The following is a 20,432-nucleotide window of genomic DNA, read 5'->3' as shown; positions in this document are numbered from 1 at the left end:
AGCGTGGAGGAGATTGAAGCTCAACCTGATGCAGTAATAGGTAAGTTTTTGGTTAAGTCATTTACTGCAACTGTTCTTTTCGATACTGGTGCATCGCATTCATACATATCAAGGGGATTCGTAAACAAGTTTAAGATGTCCACCCAAGTTCTCAAAAGCCCCATGTTAGTAACCTCGCCAGGAGCAGAGTATATGGCCACCCAAGGATGTTTTAAGATACCGTTGGCCATTGGAAGGCATGTTTTCCCCTCAGACCTCATTGTTTTGGAATCGCAAGGTTTGGATGTGATTTTGGGAATGGATTGGCTATCGTTGTATGGAGGAAACATCGATTGTGCCAGCAAGACTATTTTGCTTACCACCCCGGAAGGAAAGAGGATCAAGTATGTATCCAGGCATATGCCGAAGAGGACTCAAGTGAATTCCTTATCAGGAGTTGTACAGGAGGAAGTACCAGTGGTGAAGGATTATCCGGATGTATTTCCAGAAGAGTTGCCAGGCATGCCACCAGATAGAGACATTGAGTTTTTGATTGAACTTTTGCCAGGCACAGGGCCAATATCTAAGAGACCGTACAGGATGCCCGCAAAGGATTTGGAGGAAATTAAGAAGCAGATCAAGGAGTTACTGGATAAAGGCTATATTCGCCCAAGTTCGTCACCTTGGGGATCACCAGTACTTCTAGTAGAGAAGAAAGATGGATCACTAAGGATGGTTGTTGATTACCGAGGATTGAATGAAGTGACCATCAAAAACAAGTACCCACTGCCGATGATCAATGATTTGTTTGACCTCCTGCAAGGAGCTAAAGTATTTTCCAAGATCGATCTACGATCAGGATACCATCAGTTAAAGATTCGAGAGCAGGATATACCCAAGACAGCATTTACCACCAGATATGGATTGTATGAGTATACCGTTATGTCATTTGGACTGACTAACGCACCGGCCTATTTCATGAACCTGATGAACAAAGTGTTTATGGAGTTTTTGGATAAGTTCGTCGTGGTGTTCATTGATGATATTTTAATCTTTTCCAAGGATGGAGAAGAGCATGAGGAGCATTTACGATTGGTACTTGAGAAGCTCAGGGAACATCAGTTATATGCCAAGTTCAGCAAATGTGAGTTTTGGTTGAAGAAAGTTGGATTCCTTGGACATGTTATTTCTGGAGAAGGAATAGCAGTAGACCCTGCCAAGGTTGACACAGTGACAAGTTGGGAATCGCCCACTACAGTTGGAGAAATCCGGAGTTTTCTTGGACTCGCAGGATACTACCGGAGATTTATCGAGAATTTCTCAAGGATTGCTAAGCCCATGACTGAGCTATTGAAGAAGGACACCAAATTTAATTGGACTGAGGAGTGTGAAGCTAGTTTCCAGGAGTTGAAGCAATGATTGGTTACCTCACCCGTGTTGATTCTGCCAGATCAACGCAAGGACTATGAAGTTTATTGCGATGCTTCTCGTCGAGGACTTGGAGCAGTGCTTATGCAGGAAGGAAGAGTTGTTTCGTATGCTTCACGACAACTTAAACCCCATGAGAAGAATTATGCTATGCATGATTTGGAATTAGCAGCCGTGGTGCATGCATTGAAGACATGGAGACATTTTCTCATCGGAAACCATTGTGAGGTGTACACGGATCACAAGAGTTTGAAGTACATTTTCACGCAGAAGGAGTTAAATCTCAGACAGAGAAGATGGTTGGAGCTCATCAAAGACTATGATATGAGATTGCATTATCACCCCGGAAAGGCTAACGTAGTAGCAGACGCGTTGAGCCGCAAGAGTCATGTCAACACCATCATGACAGGAGAGTTACCTCAGAAGTTAGCCGAGGACCTTCGCGAGCTATGTTTGGAGATAGTCCCTAGAGGCTATTTAGCGACATTGGAGATTCAGTCTACCTTGATGGAAAGGATCAGAGAAGCTCAGAAGACAGACAAGGAGATTGAAGAGATAAAGGAGAAGATGAGCAAAGGAAAAGCCAAGGGATTTCGTGAGGATGAGCACGATACCTTATGGTTCGAGGACCGCGTATATGTGCCAAATGATCCGGAGATCAGGAAGTTGATTTTGCAAGAAGCCCATGATTCACCGTACTCGATTCACCCAGGGAATACCAAGATGTATTTGGATTTGAAGAATACTTTCTGGTGGACCGGAATGAAGAAGGATATTGCGGAGTTTGTAGCAGTTTGTGATGTATGTCAGAGAGTGAAGGCAGAGCATCAGAAGCCAGCAGGATTGCTACAGCCATTGCCGATACCCGAATGGAAGTGGGATAAAATAGGCATGGATTTTATCACAGGATTACCCAGGACTCGTTCAGGCTATGACTCGATATGGGTTGTAGTCGACCGTTTGACGAAAGTGGCTCATTTCATTCCAGTGAAGACCACTTACACCAGTGCTAAATTGGCAAAGATATACATGACCAGGATAGTATGTTTGCATGGAGTTCCGAGGACCATTGTATCAGACAGAGGAACCTAATTTACCTTGAAGTTTTGGAAGCAGTTACATGAAACATTGGGAACCAGGCTGGAATTTAGTACAGCATTTCACCCGCAGACAGATGGATAGACCGAGAGAGTCAACCAGATTTTGGAGGACATGTTGAGAGCATGTGCGCTAGATTATGGATCAAGTTGGGACGACAATTTGCCATATGCGGAGTTTTCATATAACAACAGTTATCAAACCAGTTTGAAGATGGCCCCTTTCGAAGCTTTGTACGGAAGGAGGTGTAGAACACCGTTGTTATGGGACGAAGTTGGAGACCGTCAGTTGTTTGGACCAGATTTGATTAAGGAGTCTGAACAGAAAGTAAAGTTGATTCGCGATAGGCTCAAGGTAGCCCAGTCCAGGCAGAAGAGTTATGCTGATTCTAAACGCAAGGAGACAGTTCACGAAATCGGAGACAGAGTGTATCTTCGAGTATCACCACTACGAGGAGTAAAGCGCTTTGGAGTTAAGGGAAAGTTAGCGCCTCGTTTTATCGGACCATACAGAGTGTTGGAACGTATGGGAGAAGTTGCCTACAAGCTGGAATTGCTCGAAGGATTGTCTGAAGTTCATGATGTATTCCATGTTTCACAGTTGAAGAAGTGCCACGCAGAGATGGCTGAGATACCACTGAGAGATACTGTGCCACTTGAAGCGATTCAGTTGGAAAGTGATTTGACCTATGAGGAGAAGCCAGTTAAGATTCTCGAGTATGCCAGCCGAGTTACCCGCAACAAGGTTATCAAGTTTTGCAAAGTTCAGTGGAGTCACCACACAGAAGATGAGGCCACCTGGGAGCGAGAGGAAGATCTACGGAAAAACCACTCCCACCTGTTTTCTAGCCAACCCGAATCTCGAGGGCGAGATTCATCTTAAGGGGGGTAGGTTTGTAACATCCCAAATTTTCAATTTGGAATGTTATACATAGATCATCATTTGCATATCATGTTTTGTGCATTTTGACAAATCCTCGATAAATCCTAAGCAACTCAAGGACCCTCGGAGAGAGTTGGGGATTTTCTCGAATTTTCTTATTTGATTTTTCAAACGAGGATTTTTGGTTTTAATTATTTTCTCTCCGGAAAAAATATTTCATTTAAATAAACGAGAGGAGAAAATATGACTTCTCCAAATATTGAAATACTGGAGGAAAAAAATGTTAAAATCATTATTTGGAATTTATTGGGATTTTATTTGCAATTTTATTGCATTTAAAAAATATGCATGTTTTAAAAATATTTATTTTTGATTTTAAAAATGTTCACCCTATTCTAGATTTTCTAACTAGACGGAGAAAATTTATTTCATATTTTTCTGACTTTTATTTATTTTTCTACGCAATATTCTCCGCGGAACTTATTTAAAAAAATAAAAAAATACGTGCCCGCGCCGACTGGGCCGAGCCCAGCCGACGGCCCGCCTCGCGACCTCTCCTTCCTCCCCACGACGCCGCCGGAGTCCGGGAGCGCCACGACGCTGCCGCCGCCTCGGTAGCCCCTTCCCCAAGCCCCCCTAGCCCCCCTCCATATATACCCCCCTCCGTTTTCGCCACCATCGCCGCCGGAGGAGCCGCCCGCCGCCGCACGCATCTAGCCGCCCGCCGCCGCCCGCCTTTTGCCTCGCCGCCGTCGCCGGAGCCCGCCCCCTCGCCGCCGGAGCCCGCCCCCTCGCCGCCGGAGCCGCCCCCCCCCCCCCCCCCGAGCCCGCACCCTGCCGCCCCTCGCGCCGAGTCCGGAGCCCCGCCGGAGCCCCACGCCGGAAAAGCCCGACGAGGTACTGCCCGTCCGTTGTGGCCGGTTTTCTGAAAAAAAACCTTTTGTTTAAAAAAAAACCCTAGATCGGTTTTTTTTTCGGTTTTCTTATTTCACGAGCGTTCACCGAACCGTTCGTTTTAACGAACGCGTTCGTCGGTTTTTCTCTGTTAACGAACGTCCGTTCTTTAACCGTTCTTCCGTTTTTCTTTTCGTCGGATTTTCTCGTTATTTTCTCAGATTCGATTTCTGATCGAATTTTCGAATCTGTTTTACTTTTCGCTCGTTTATCGGAATCAGGTGATTCAAGCGCCTAGAGTTTCGTCTCGAAATTCTCTTTCCGTTTAACCTACTCAAACAAGTTTTTGCTACAGTAAAATTTGACCTAGATCCAGATTAGCAAACGAAGTTTCTTTCTTTCGCCGTTTGACTTTCGTTGCTTCTTTCGAGTTGATTCTTTTTGCAAACCGGAGTTCTTAAGTTGAACTTTCTGGTTGGATCTTTCTTTCGAGTTTTACCTGTGCATTAGATGAGTACTGATTGTATGCTTGTTTGTTTGCGATAGAGTACCCGGAGTGTGCCGCTTGTTACTTCGACTCGCTAGGTTTTGCGGATCATCAGCAAGGCAAGTAACACTTTGATCATACCCCGTTCATACCCAGTTTTATTGCATTAGATCTATTTCCTCAAACACATTGCATTATTAGGATCTAATTAAACTGTGGGTTTTGGGAAGTAGTTGAGGTAGTACCTATTACCTGTTCTTTATCAAACCCTTGGGAGTTACTTCTACGTTGCTTTTATTATTGCCATGCTATGCGTAGACGTGGATTGGGTTTGAGAGATACTCATGACAGATGTGAGTTGTTTAATAATGGTTCAACTTATGGTGGCAACTAAAACTCACATCTGGGTGGATTGAGGCACCTGGAGAACCCAGTGTTGTCTGTATGTATAAGGACCGCCACCCAGGCTCAAAGGGATCATAAGATTATTCATGCTAGAAACTTCCGTGTGCAGCCGCAAGCTATTATGGGCTCTAGCATAGCTGAGTAGGTTACAGGATCTCTTGAAGAGGTGGACTAGCAGATGTAGGGGAAAGTAGGTGTACCGGTCCATCCAGAGTAAAGAGTGATTGTTTCTGAAAGACTGTGACTCGGTCATCCGTTTCTCAAACATCATGCAGTGCGAGAATCAAGCGGAGGCGATCGAGTCTTGTGGGGAAAAGTGCACAAACCTCTGCAGAGTGTACAAACTGATCATGATTAGCTGTGTCCCCGGTTATGGACAACTTGAGTATCTAGTACCTGGATTATCATTTGAATCTCATCACCGTGATACTTATAATTAATTTTGTTGGGTTAATAATGTTACTTAATTGGGATTGAGTTGGAGGTACCTTCTCAATGTTTCAACCACCATGATAGTTAAATAAAATTTATTCCTTTGCAGTAGGATAAAATTGGCTTTTCGCAAAACTGTAACCATAGGGCTTTCCACCAGCCATATATGCATATAGTATAGCCTTATCATTGTTCATTGCTCTCTATGTGTTACTTTGCCAGCATATTCTATGTGCTGACCCGTTTCGGGCTGCAACGTTTCATGTTGCAGACTTTTCAGACGACGAGTAAGGTGCCTTAGGTCGTGGTCTTATACTCAGTGATGCCGCTGGAGTTGATGGACTCACTTATCTTCCAAGTCTTCCGCTGTTATCGTTATTAGATGGCCTTAAGCCATGTTTATCATACTTAATCTCTTTGGAGATATTCGATGTAATAAGTGTGTCATTGCTACTCTGCTATAAATCCTCCATTTGTACTGTGCGTGTCAGCATTACTGATCCAGGGATGACACTGGTGCACAGCAGCACAGGCCATTTGAGGTCTGGTCGCTACAGCCAAGTAGCACTCCGCATCAAAAATTCTCTTTTTATCATTTACCTACTCGAGGACGAGCAGGAATTAAGCTTGGGGATGCCTGATACGTCTCCAACGTATCTATAATTTTTGATTGCTCCATGCTACTTTATCTACTATTTTGGACTATATTGGGCTTTATTTTACACTTTTATATTACTTTTGGGACTAACCTATTAACTGGAGGCCCAGCCCAGAATTGCTGTTTTTGCCTATTTCAGTGTTTCGAAGAAACGGAATATCAAACGGACTCCAAACGGAATGAAACCTTCGGGAACGTGATTTTCTCATCAGATAAGACCCAGGAGACTTGGACCCTCCGTCAAGAAAGCCACGAGGCGGTCACGAGGGTGGAGGGCGCCCCCCTAGGGCGCGCCCCCTGCCTCGTGGGCCCCTCGGAGCTCCACCGACGTACTCCTTCCTCCTATATATACCTACGTACCCCCAAACGATCAGATATGGAGCCAAAAACCTAATTCCACCACAGCAACTTTCTGTATCCACGAGATCCCATCTTGGGGCCTGTTCCGGAGCTCCGCCGGAAGGGGAACCCACCACGGAGGGCTTCTACATCAACACCATAGCCTCTCCGATGAAGTGTGAGTAGTTTACTTCAGACCTTCGGGTCCATAGCTAGTAGCTAGATGGCTTCTTCTCTCTTTTCGGATCTCAATACAATGTTCTCCCCCTCTCTCGTGGAGATCTATTCGATGTAATCTTCTTTTTGCGGTGTGTTTGTTGAGACCGATGAATTGTGGGTTTATGATCAAGATTATCTATGAGCAATATTTGAATCTTCTCTGAATTTTTTATGTATGATTGGTTATCTTTGCAAGTCTCTTCGAATTGTCAGTTTAGTTTGGCCAGCTAGATTGGTTTTTCTTGCAATGGGAGAAGTGCTTAGCTTTGGGTTCAATCTTGCGGTGTCCTTTCCCAGTGACAGAAGGGGCAGCAAGGCACGTATTGTATTGTTGCCATCGAGGATAACAAGATGGGGGTTTTATCATATTGCATGAATCTATCCCTCTACATCATGTCATCTTGCTTAAGGCGTTACTCTGTTTTCTTGAACTTAATACTCTGGATGCATGCTGGATAGCGGTCGATGAGTGGAGTAATAGTAGTAGATGCAGGCAGGAGTCGGTCTACTTGTCTCGGACGTGATGCCTATATACATGATCATACCTAGATATTCTCATAACTATGCTCAATTCTGTCAATTGCTCAACAGTAATTTGTTCACCCACCGTAGAATACTTATGCTCTTGAGAGAAGCCACTAGTGAAACCTATGGCCCCGGGTCTATTCTCATCATATCAATCTTCCATCACATTATTATTGCTTTGCTTTTACTTTAACTTTTTTTTTACTTTGCATCTCTATATCAAAAATACCAAAAAAATTATCTATCAGATCTCACTCTCGTAAGTGACTGTGAAGGGATTGACAACCCCTAATCGCGTTGGTTGCGTTGAGCTATTGTTTTTGTGTAGGTACGAGGGACTTGCGCGTGGCCTCCTACTGGATTGATACCTTGGTTCTCAAAAACTGGCGGAAATACTTACGCTACTCTGCTGCATTATCCTCTCCTCTTTGGGGAAATCCAACGCAAGCTCAAGAGGTAGCAAAGCTTCGCGTGAATGTCAATGCCGGAGACAACAAGGTGCTCTGTTCGGCCTCCTCCTCTGGTTTCGCAAACTGCAGAACACCATTGTGCCTACAAATTGAAATCGGTGCCTCAAAAGCGGCACAATCAGTAGGATGAAACAGACTGCACGGATGCTTTATTTTTGCTGCATCAATCATAGCGCCACATGTGTGTTCTCTTCATTTTAGGAGTACGAAGCGATGCCTCTTGCTTGTTTAGAAGCATCTGATGTCTATCAGCAACTTGATCTAGTTTTATTAGTATGTAGTTTGAACTAGCCTGTGTCAAGTTTTATTAGTATGTACTGGAGTAGTAGTTTGAACCATCTTCAGTGGAGATGGCACCTACATACGTATAAACTAGAAACCAGGAATGACCTATTCCAAAAAATACCGGAAAATGGGCTTGTGTTTCGGTCTTTATGCCCAACTCCAGTCTGTGTTTCAGTAATGCACAACATATTTGCTATGACCAAGCTGCAAAGCATCTGCATTACAAAACCGCGATTTAAAATTAAGGCAAATGGAATGCACTGGATAAACACAGATCGAATAGGTTTTCTACACTCAGGCACATGCCTACACTCAGGCACATGTCCGCTAGTTGCATGCATGTACATGCATCTTCTGAAAAAGAGTGATTGGTTCGAATTCAAGTGCAGAATATATGCAAATGAGTGCTAGCTATACATATTAATTGACTCTATCCAGTGCCGATTTCTTCAGTGTACTACTGCTAGTGTCGACTGAAAATGGATTCACTCCTTCTTACGCACTGCACTGTACTGTAGTATAGGTCATCTTTGAATTAATACTCCAAAATTTATCAGTATTGGAGGATTGATTGTTTCCAAATCAATACTCCTGGGCATCATTCATGGCTGTCTAGTAGTCGACATACTTCTGGTTCCATTTAGTGTATGCAGGTAGCAGCAGCTTAAGTGTAATGGAGTTGTTTTGTTACTCTATGCCTACTTCGTTAGAGTTAGCATCACCTCCTTGTCATTCATAGCATAAACGCCTTCACTATTCTTGCTCTGAACCTCTGATCCTGATACTGATTGTATTTTTCTTGATGGAATTACAGGCAACATGGTGACTCTAGTGCAGGCAGCGTTGGCCATCCTCTTCGAGGCTGTGTTTAGGTGATTCCTCGGGTAGCCATGACACTACTCTGGCCGATTAGTACCCAGTGGCATTTTTTAATATTTATAGGCATTTTACTTGTAGAAATAATGCTCATGGTATATTTATATGTCCTGCAGCGCATGCTCTTTTTTGGTCTGTACGGAATCTTGATATGGTGTTTTGGCAGCTGTGATATTAGATTGCACTTCTTTATGTGATTTACTCATGTTGGTACTGCTTGTTAAGTGATTATCTTTATGCCCTTGCTACCAGTAGAATGGTCTATACATGATTGCTCTGTAACTTGTCTTTTCCGGAACAGTTTGCTTGGTCTTTCATATCTAACTATGTAATGTAGAAGCTCTACTTTATCCTAACAGTTGCATGTAGCATTGTGCTACTATATGTGGATGATAAACAATATGCTCTTAATATGTTGATATATTCTCAAGTGTTGTTTACCATTTACATTGCTTTTACATTTGCTATATTCACAAATAGTAGTAGTGTCTGGTCTAGATAAGCAAACAAGGTATGATCTATGCAGTTGTTCATCTGAATTGTTTGTTTCTGGGCGGTGTAGGACGAGCTGCAGCAGGACAACCTGGAGCGGAAGAACTTCGAGGGCAATATCAAGGAGAACCAGGAGACGATCTCCGGTTACCTCATCCTCGTCGGCATGCTTGGCTCCTTTGGCAGACCCCTCTTTGGCTCCGACCAACTTACTTTTGTCGCTGGCTAGCAGCATTTCCAGGTAGAGTTGCGTCCTGCTCTCTTGCCCTCCGTTTAGTTTTTGTTGGAGTGTGCATGGTGGCATCCTGAGCTCGCACTGTAAAATATGCTTTGCCTTCTTCCTGAGCTGGCACTGTAAATTTTGCTGTCTTGTTGATAATGCCATATGTCCTAAGCAATCAGATTACATTTTTGTTTGTATGGTAATATAAAAAAATATTGATGATGTCGTAATTTTCATTGTGTGTGCCTTTCATTTCTTTATTTTGATTGTTTCCCTTGTATTCTATATTCTTCTAATGGTCTATCCTTTCAATGCCAGGTGTTGTGTTCTGGAAGATGGAAGAGGAAGAAAATTTATTTTTGTTGAACTAAATTTTTTGTATTCTGTTTTGTTGTACGTATGATTTGATAGTTTTGTATAGGAACATGTGATACTATTTTGTAGGGCTTTATGGCCTGTGATGTAAACATATTTAGTGATGAATTATGAAATTATTTGCAAAATTTATTGAAAAGGAGAATCATTTGTATGAATATGGGCCGCATATATGTGAATGGGCTGAAAAGTGTATTGGAAAATTCATTTTTGTTGAACTACATTTTTTGTATTCTGTTTTGTTGTACGTATGATTTGATAGTTTTGTATAGGAATACGTGATACTATTTTGTAGGGCTTTATGGCATGTGATGTAAACATATTTAGTGATGAATTATGAAATTATTTGCAAAATTTATTGAAAATGAGAATCATTTGTATGAATATGGGCCGCATATATGTGAATGGGCTGAAAAGTGTACTGGACCAACTCCAAGATTGAATTATTATTTGACTGTATAAAAAGGCTGAATGTAAACCAGAAAATGGGCTGCACAAAATAGTACCTATATTCTTGAAAGGCCAAACGTGCATAGAAGTTGATGGGCTGAACAGTAGGGCTTGGCCCATGTAGCTGACAAAAATTAACAGAAATAAATATACTAAATGTGCTGAATTGTTGGGCTCGGCCCATGTAAAACAACTAATCGGACTAGGCTGAATCTTGTGAGTGACCTTTTCAATTGGTCGCAATTTTGCCACGTCAGATTGCCACGTCGGATCCGACGTGGCCTGGGCAGACAGCCAGTGACCAAAAACAAAAGGTCATGGGTTCAACGACCTTCTGTTTTGGTCGTAAACATCTACGACCTTCTCATAGAGAAGGTCGTTAATTTCAGTTTACGACTGCCAGCTTTTGACCTTCTGTTTTTGGTCACAAAAAGGTCGCAAATGAAAAACAATGACCTTTCAGTGACCAATAGTCAAGGTCACAAGTTGACATATTTCTTGTAGTGCTTCCTTGTATGGACTTGCCCCCATTATCTATCTTAGGGGTGTGTGGGTGCGTGTGGGGGGGGCAGAATGTGCGCACTGCGCCTGTCAAACGAGCGCACTGCCGCGTTAACGCGAGGCCGAGCCAGGGGGGAGGGGGGTCGGGACCCCCTCTCCCCCATCTCGGCGAGGCCGAGCCAGGAACGAGCCGTAGCAGGCGATGACGCGGCGTGCCGCGGCGTCGCATGCGGAGGCGAGTCCGTAACATGACTTGCCCCTGCACCGCAGCGAGGGGCATAGTTGTACTGACACATCTTCCTTGTATGGACTTGCCCCCATTATCTATCTTAGGGGTGTGTGGGTGCGTGTGGGGGGGACAGAATAACCGCACTGCGCCTGACAAACGAGCGCACTGTCGCGTTAGAGCGAGGTCGAGCCGGGGGGAGGGGGGTCGGGACCCCCCTCCCCCATCCTGGCGAGGCCGAGCCAGGAACGAGCCATAGCAGGCGACGACGCGGCGTGCCGCAGCATCGCATGCGGAGGCGAGACCGTGACATGACTTGCTCCCCATTATCTTATCTTTTTTAGGGAAAAATGATCATCATTATGAAGTATTATTTCATTTGTACTTTTTTGATAATTTTTATTGTACTGTTGTGGATTATTATTTGTACTTTAGCTATTTTGTTTTCTCCCTCAACATTAATTTTTATTGTATTTAATTTTTACTTTTATCTTTAGTAACTACCCAGAGGTAGTGGGCTTCGCCACGATTGTGGGCTTTAGCCGTCGGTTTTTTCCCACTCACCTTTAACCTCTGCTCTCCCCCGTTCCGCTCTGCTCCCCTCCACAAATCGACTCCTTCTTTCCCCTCCTCTCCTCTTCTCGCATAGAAGTTGCTTCTCCTGCTTCGCCGCGGGAGCGTCGGCTGGCCGGTTGAACTCCAGGGGTGGAGGTCTGGGTGCTTTGTTTCCTCTTTTTGCTCTGCCATCGGCTCCCCTTGCGTCCCCTTATCTACAGATTTTCCCTATATTTCTAAGTTATTGCTCTCGTGCTGTCTCAGGGTGGATTCGCTAGGGTTTCCTTTGCTCTTGAACGAGCGGTTCGCATCAGTGATACTGTATTCGGTGGTGGACTTTGTGTTTGCTTGTAAGAGTTTTGCTTAGTTTGGCGTGCTTCGTTTCTGAAATAGGTAAGAGCCCTAATTTTTGTTCATGTGTGTTGCACATCTGGTTTGGCAGATTTTAGGTCTGTAGATCTCAATGGGTACATCATCCAGTCCAGACAAGTTGAATGCATGTAATTTCCCCTGTAATTCGGATAATGTTTTATCAGATCTGGTGCTTAATAGGTTTTTAGTTGTATAGGTGTTGTCGTATGGACTTTACAAATTGTATGGATTTGACTGGTGTTAATATTTGCCCTGGAATGTGTGGTGTTTCTAGTTTTTAGGTTGCTGTGAACTGCAGATAGGTTGCTGTACTGATCACCATGTGTAGTTTGAACTGTTGTCCTGGCATTTGAATATGTTGTGGTAGTCAGTGAAGAACTACTATGATGTTGAAAGAGTTGTCATTTTGAAGTTTGTTGTGCCAGTGGTGGGTTGATATTGTTTTATTGGGTGCACCTGTAGTGTTCACATAGTTGAACTGATTGCTTGTTCATGTACTTCTTTGCTAATTATGATGTTGTTGCAGATGTTGGAGTGCCGGTGCCTCCTGATTCTGACAAATCAGAATGCTTTCAAGATCTTGTGAATGTTATTTTTGAGACACCAAATCCTCTAGAAGAACATGCGAATGTTGCTGGTGTTTCCCTTATATTTGCTCTTTTTTTATCAGCCTTGAATACATAAATATGCTTAGCTACATCAGTTGTTCCTTTTGTTTGTGTCTGATGCTATGCGCTTTATTTATATTGTCTCTGCAATGTTAATTGTGGTTTAATTTTATATGTGTGTTCTTATGTTATTGGTTTATCCAGTTAATGACAGTCATGCTGCTGCTAAGGACATTGGTGATGTTGTCAAAGATATCAATGATGGAATGTATTCTCTTAACTTTGATGATGGCGATGGGAGCTTGCAGTTGTCTGTTACTCAGTCACAGACTGTTGATGGCACTGAGCCTGTTACTCAGGCTGAGGATGTTCCTATGTAGTTATAGCTCGAGGATGAAAGGATAAGAAAGAAGAAGTGTGATTTTCAGAGGAGAAAGGAGTTGGAACGGCGTCAAAAGGCTGCTTGCGTGCAACAAAGCGATGAGGATGTTGCTGAAGCTCCTAAAGGTGTAGGCGATGAAGGTGGTGATGCGGCCTTTTCAACTGTTGATGCTGAATCTCATGGAACTGGCATGCCTGTGAAGACAAACCTGATGCAGAGCCGTTTGACGCAAGTGTTTACTGGTGATGCAGTTAAGGAGAAGAAAGTTGTTTTGAAGAGGAAGATGTCAGATCCAAATCCTGATGGCACAGAGAGGCGTAGCCCACGTGTGAAAGCTGGTTCCCAACCTGGTAATAGCAAAGCTGATGGAGATAGTGTTGCTATGAAGATTGGTCCAAGCACACTTGGTGGCTCTCCTGTTCGTCGGAGTCCACGAGTTTTGACAAATAAAAAGCCTTCTTCGTCTCCTCTTCCAGAGCGCTCTTTGTTGAAGCAAAATAAGAAGCGTAAAGTTCCTCCTGCGAAGGTGAACAAAGGTGTGAAGAAGCGTGCTCATGTCGAAGCTGAAGATCCTTTATCTGAAGAAGATGATATTGAAGTTAATCCTGAAGATGAATACACAGTTGTACGTGTTTGTACTGTATGTGACTTACTAGTTGTACTTGCAATGATTTAATTGTGTCTGGGCTGGTATGCTGCCAGGTGAGGGCTGGTCATTGTTTGCATCAATTGAGGGTGGTACTGAAGTTTTCTTAAGAGTTGAACTTGTGCAATCTTTGTTTTTTTCTTGCCTTCATATGCTTGTTTTGTTTTCTATATTCATTTAATTAAGTTGTGCCTTCTTTATTTTCATTTACAGCCTGTTAGAGTTATGGGTCCGGTCAAGCCGGTGGGAGGCAATGCCGGAAAAGTTGCTTTGGATGAAGGTGACCTACAGCGATTGAACATGACTGTGTGATGTTCGTTGAGAGAGATTGAAGCTTGTGCTAAATTGCTTGAGAGTCGCCATGTGGCTAGGGTTCATGCAGCTGGTTTTGGTTCTATCTTCAGGTGGAAGGTGAAGTCTAACATTTCGCGCCCTATGATGGGAGTTTTGTACCTGAGGATAGATCCTGATACGATGACTCTTCACATGGGTGAGGCTAATAAGAAGTTTCCCATCACTAGCGATGGTATACAACAACTATTTGGGTTCCCTCATGGTGGTCGTTCTGCACCAAGGCCGTCAGAGGACGGATATGACGACGCTCTGATGAAGTTAAGATCGGAGCTTGATATTAGCAGGAACAAAGATATCAAGATGAAGGATTTGACGGATAGGCTCAGGGTGCTTGTCAAGGATCCTACCAAATATGACCTTGCTCTCAAAGTGTTCTTCATTATTGTGTTTATGAAGGTTGTGTTGCCTGGTGCCACCCCGCGTGTTTCCAGAGAGGCAACAATGTTTGATGATCTCGTCATTGAGGACATGGCTAATATGGATTATTGCCAGCTGATGGTTGATGAGCTTAGAAGGGCTGTTGTCAGGTACCAAGATGGTGTTACCATGGGGAAGGCAATCACAGGTTGTGCTATAGGGCTTGTACTAATGTACCTTGAGTGCTTTATCCGTGGCAAGACTCCAGAACCTGACATGCGAGTTCCCCGCATATGTTTCATGGATCCTGACAAGCTTTCCGATCTGGCTGATGCTGATTTGATAAAAAAGGCAACGCAGATCCAAAGACTTGGGTGTTTGGGAAGCTTCCGGTGAGTTTTATTTCTTTCGTGTCTTGCAGACCTTTTTTTATTTAGGTATAGCTTTTTTGCTGGAGTGAACATGTGTACTGCAGAGTTACCTGTTTAGATTTTGTCATTTCTTTAAGCTTTGTGAGGTTTATGTACGATATTTAGTATTGTTGTTTCATGTGTGGTTGAACTGAATATCTTTGTTCAACTGGTCTGTTGGTAAATACTAACAAATTGGCACTGACAGTTAAAGATTGATAATGCTGTTGATTTAAATATGTTAATATCATGTTTTATTTTTCCCTGTGTGTTGCATTGATTAATTAACTCTTTCCCCCCTTGTTTATAGTGGAAAACTCATGAGGAGGTTGTTTTTTCCGAGTGTATAAGCGGCCAGTCTTGGAGATGCCGTCGTCTTAGGTTCCAAAGATTTCATCTCTGCACGATGAGTTGAGAGATGGCCATGGTGTTGAGGGTGCTGGTTATGTTCCCCCTGGCCCTAGTAATGCTAGTACTTCACAGAGGCAGGGTTTTGGTATTGATGTTGCTGTTTCTGCGTTGGAGCGCGCTGAGCATATTTTTAGTAATGTGTGTTCTGAGCTGCAAAAGGTCCCAATTACAGTTGGGCGTCTGAGCTGTATCAATGGTATCCTTCCTGAAGGTCATCAATTTAACGCTGAGGAAGCATCGGACTATATTGAGATGGAGAGAATTTTAATTGGTGATATGCGTGACGGTACTGCTCATCTAGTTCAGAGCTCGCTTCGTCTGTTGAACATCATGAAGCGTTTCAAAACTATGCAAGACTCTCGCTGCAAGCCATATGAAAAAAGTGCAAATGTTGTTATCAGGCAGATTGAGCAGGATGAGGCTGCTGCCACCGACAGCAGGGCTGGTGATCGTACTGAGGCTAATGTTTCTGATCACCATACGAATGATGTTGGCTTGGAGTGCCCTGTTGTTGATGTGAGTCAGTCCTCGGCGTTTGCAATTTTTACTATGTTGTTCTGCTGTCAGTATTGTAGTTGAACTTCCTCATCTTCATCTGTTTATTAATTTTTTCTTTCATGCATGATGAGGCTGCTGTCACCGACAGCAGGGATGGTGGTTGTACTGATGCTAATGTTTCTGATCACCATAAGAATAATGTTGGCTTGGAGCCCCCTGTTGTTGATGTGAGTCAGTCCTTGTTGTCCGCAATTATTACTATGTTGTTCTGCTGTGAGTATTGTAGTTGAACTTCCTCATCTTCATCTGTTTATTAATTTTTCTTTCATGCAGGAGACCAGTCATAGTGTTGAGGCTGCTGTTGACCATGGAGTTAATGATCATCTACTGATAAGTGCAAGATTATATATATTCTTGAATTTTCATGCGCACCAATGTGCCTTATGTGTTCATTTTTCTATCCCACACTGTTAAGAGTTTGTAGGTGATACCTACCTTTTTATACCTACCTTTGTGTTAGTGTGGTTTAATTCCTTGTGTTTATTGTTGCTAATAATATCAATGTTTTTTTGCTCATTACTATGAATCAGGGTCCTGTTGTTGGCGACGAGCCTTGTTCGACCATTGGTGATGTTCCTTTGAATGTTAGCAGCAGCAAGATCGATGATGTTGTTGTGGATGCTGCTAAGGTTTGTTTTTCTGTGCACCTCTTGCTAGCTTATTTTTTATTGTTAGTTTTGCTTATATTATTCACTTTTTCTGAATTTTTATTTTTTCAGATGACTGATGTCGAGCGTGAGGCTATCGTTAGTGGTGGAGATGATGCTTGTGGTGTTCCATTGAGTAGTGGGCACGATGCTGGTACCAAAGTTGCTGATGAGGATGTTGGTGCTGCCAACATACTTGATGCCAATACGTTTGGTGTTGGTGTTGTTGGGAATGAAAATCTTTCTGATTGTGAAGATTTGCCGCCGGAAAATTTCCTGCCCGGAGGGCTTGATTACGGTGATGCATTGCAAGATGCCTCTAGCGTGGAGGAGGTGCCATCCGAGGATGATGATTTACTCCTATCGATTTCTTCTGGCCCCTTGATGCAGGAGGCGCTCCTGTCGTCCCAGGATTTTCTTTCTTCAGACCCTGAAAGCGCAGCCATATTGCTGTCCTCACAAGATCTTCCATCGTCAAACCCAGAGACTGCAGGCATATTGGTGTCATCACAGGAACTCCCGTCGTCAAATGCAGATAGTGAAGGTAAGGACCTGTAAATGAGCCGTACTTATCATTTATGGCATTTTGGACATGTTCACTTTGTAGTGCTTGAACTTATTATTTTTTCTTCTTTTTCTGCAAGCAGAAGGTGCTAATGTTGTTAACGTTGATTTGTTTTTCTTCGCTGTTACGAGGTTGCGCACGAACCGTCGGAAATGGTTAGTTTGGGATTTTGCCCGCATCATTTTCTTCTCTTTTTCTTTCTCTTATATGAATATTGTTGTTATTGCAATAGTTTTAATTCATGTCATCTTTTGTGTTTTCCTAGTGACAAGCCGATGTTTCAAAATAGAGAATGTAATGCCAGTGTTGGTTCTATTACTAAAGCGTTTGTCCCCACTGGCATGCTCAACTCAGACAGTGCTGATGTTGTTTTATATTCTCTATGTCAGAAGTACCGAGACACTGACAAGTTGATAGTTCCCAGATGGGTGACGGTCAGTATTTGACTTTCTACATAGGATGATAAGTTATTTTTGCAATTTTCTAACTGTTGTTGTTCTTTTTGTACAACAAACCAAGATCGTGATGGAAATATTGATGGCAATGTGCTACAGTGGTTCACGAGATCAGGGGCTGATCGTTTTGACCAAGTAGGTGAACTTGAACTTATTGTACTCATGAACTAGAACTGTCATGTTTTCTTGCAAGTTTGGGAGGTGGGAATGAACTTGAGTAGCCTGCTTTTTACCCCTGTGCTTATGAATGATGTGTGCTTCTTTTTTTAAAGCTGCACTTATTGTCGTAAGGAAATTGAACTGATATGTTTCTTGCAAGTTTGGGCGGTGGATATAAACTTGAGTAGCATTTATTTTTTGTAGTGGGTTGCTTACTAAATTACAACTTATGATTATCTAATTTTTGTTTGTACTTTTGAATTTGAATTTCTCTCATTTATTTCATTGTTTGGTGGCTGAATTTTTTGTTTCATTTATGATTTGTTAAATTCATTTTTCCTCCGCGATTTTTTTGTCAGCTTCTTTTCCCTACTTTTGATCCGCCGTCATTCATGGCTGCCATGAAGCCTACTGATGAATCTGGGCATTGGTGCTTGATTGTTCTGAATTTGAGGTTCCGTCGTTTCGAGTGTCTTGATTCACTCTGCGATGAAAAGCGTAGACAGATAACATAAAGAAGCTTTGGAGGGAGTCAAGCGTAGACAAGGCCAAACCGTTCTCGCTGGCGCAAATTGATGGTTTCTCCTGCGAGTTTGTGCGGGTGCCGCAGCAGAAAAACACGTGAGTATCCGTTTTTAATGTTTTATTAGTTGTTTTTGTTGCTGGGAGGATGGTGTTCCTAATTTTTCAGATTTGTGATGTACCCTTTTGTATTTTCTTTTGTTAATAGGCATGATTGTGGGTTCTTTATGCTACAAAACTGCAAGACCTATCATTGTCGGGAGGATGGTGTGATTGAAATGTTGGATTACAGCCACGAAGACATTCTTGACATTAGGAAGACTTTGTTGTATACCTGCGCAACTAGCGATGTTTTTGATGTTGACTTCTGGGTTTTTTTGGCATCGAACCCTGTACGTATGCATGACCTTTTGTAATTTTTTACAGCTTGTACTTCTTGATTAGTACTATCATGAATTATGTTTTCGAACTTACCCTTGATGCGGTGTTTTATTTTTTTATTTTTACAGGTGAGTGGCTGGATCTTGGTGAGCATGACTACAGGATCTTTGGCAGCCAGTTCTCGGAGCTCGAGCGTGCAGCTATTGATTTTAGCCAGTGGCGTTCTCCCGAAAAGACGAGATCTGGTGTTATGAAGGGGCGGTTGGGAGCTCTGAAAGGTTCTGCGGCTGCTTGTGCAGAGAGCCCCTCTACACCCAAGAATCCCATTGTGGAATTGATAGATAGCGATGATGATGCGTTTGACAAGATTGATGGTGTGGGAAGAGTCACCAGGAGCGCTGCTGCCAAGGGTTTGTCCCCCCTTGCCGGAATAGTGGCCCGTAGAGCTGGTGCTGCTAGGAAGGATCCTACTTTGGATTCTGGCAATGTTACAAGCATGAAGCATGCACCCAGAGCTCCTATACAGTTTTGCTCCCCTGTGCAGCAGCTTCACCCTCATAAATTCCCTCACCTGGACAAGGCTCGCAAGTTGTATAATCTGCTGCTTAGTGATGAAGGGCGTGACAAGTATGCCGAGTGAGTATCTCTCATTTTGTTTTCCTATTCTTTTCTTCTCTTGTTTCTAACTGCTAGATAAATATGACCTGAACTGTTCCTTTTTATACAACTTGAACTTCTGTCAATGCCTTATCTTGCTTCCCCTGCTTTTTTTTCTTGTGTGTGCTGCAGGAATACATTCTCAATGATACCTCAGCTTGATGATAGCGTAACTAGCTTCACTGGGAAACGCATTTGGGTAGTTTTTGCGCCTGGGCAAATGATGGAGGGTGATGTAATGGACCTCCTCATTGATGATTGGAAGCAAGATCCCGAGAGAAATGCTGATTTCAGATCTGGAAAAAAGGTATTGCTGAGTCCATATTTCATCACGGTAATCAATCAAAAAGTTGTTTCTGTTAAACAAGACTGCCTATTGTTTTTATGAGTTTTAATGATGCTTTGCTTGTTGATCCTTTTCCACTATCTATTTATTTTTGCCTTTTTGCAGGTTGTGCTTGACTGTACGTTTTAGCGTGATGAAGATAAAGAGTTTAATGTTGAGAGTGCAGCGAGAGATTTCAAGAGCTATGTTAAAGATGAGGAAGACTTGTTCAGTGCCGACCTTGTGAGATCTACTAGTTGATTTTTGGTTTTATTTGTTTGTTGTCATGCTGGTTTTTATTTTGGTTATTTAACATCTCTTTTTTGGTCATTTGTTTTTAGATCATGATGCCTCTATTCAAGCCTATGATTTTACCAAAGGATAAGAAAGTGAACCACTTTTCCTTATATGTCATGAATCGGTACCGAAGTAGCGTCGACATCCTTGGCTCTTTACCTTATCCGAAGAACCACCGTCCTTCAAAGAACACCTATCATAAAGACTGCGAGAAGGTTGTGAGTGACATTTATTATCTGTACTGGATTAATTTTTCCGCATCTTTGTTTCTGCTTTTTCTGAGACCTGAAAATGTGTGGTTTCTTTTCTTTTTTTACAGATCTCCAGATTGGTCCAAGTAATGAAGGCTGTGTATGGTGATGCTCAGTACAATGCGAGCAAGCAGCCCAAATGGGAGGTTTTTGCAAAGAAACCTACGTTTGTGAAGGTTCCACTTCAAGGGGCGAATGAATGTGGGCATTATACTTTGAAGTATGCGGGAAACTATGATGGTGAAAAGATCATTGAGAACATTCGAAATAATAACG

General features: G+C 42.8%; 1 long non-coding RNA gene across 1 annotated transcript; it reads left to right on the top strand.

The window, feature by feature from the left end:
• Positions 1-8,856: 8,856 nt before the first annotated feature.
• LOC123493890 (uncharacterized) lies at positions 8,857-10,227 on the top strand. The gene is made up of 3 exons (XR_006663301.2): positions 8,857-8,973; positions 9,540-9,710; positions 10,011-10,227. It is a non-coding gene; the product is annotated as an uncharacterized lncRNA (long non-coding RNA).
• The last annotated feature ends 10,205 nt before the right edge of the window (positions 10,228-20,432 follow it).

This window comes from Aegilops tauschii, chromosome 5 (assembly GCF_002575655.3).
Source record: "Aegilops tauschii subsp. strangulata cultivar AL8/78 chromosome 5, Aet v6.0, whole genome shotgun sequence".
Taxonomy (NCBI): Eukaryota; Viridiplantae; Streptophyta; class Magnoliopsida; order Poales; family Poaceae; genus Aegilops; species Aegilops tauschii.
The sequence above is the reverse complement of the archived record's forward strand: the minus strand, read 5'-3'. Positions and strand labels throughout refer to the sequence as shown.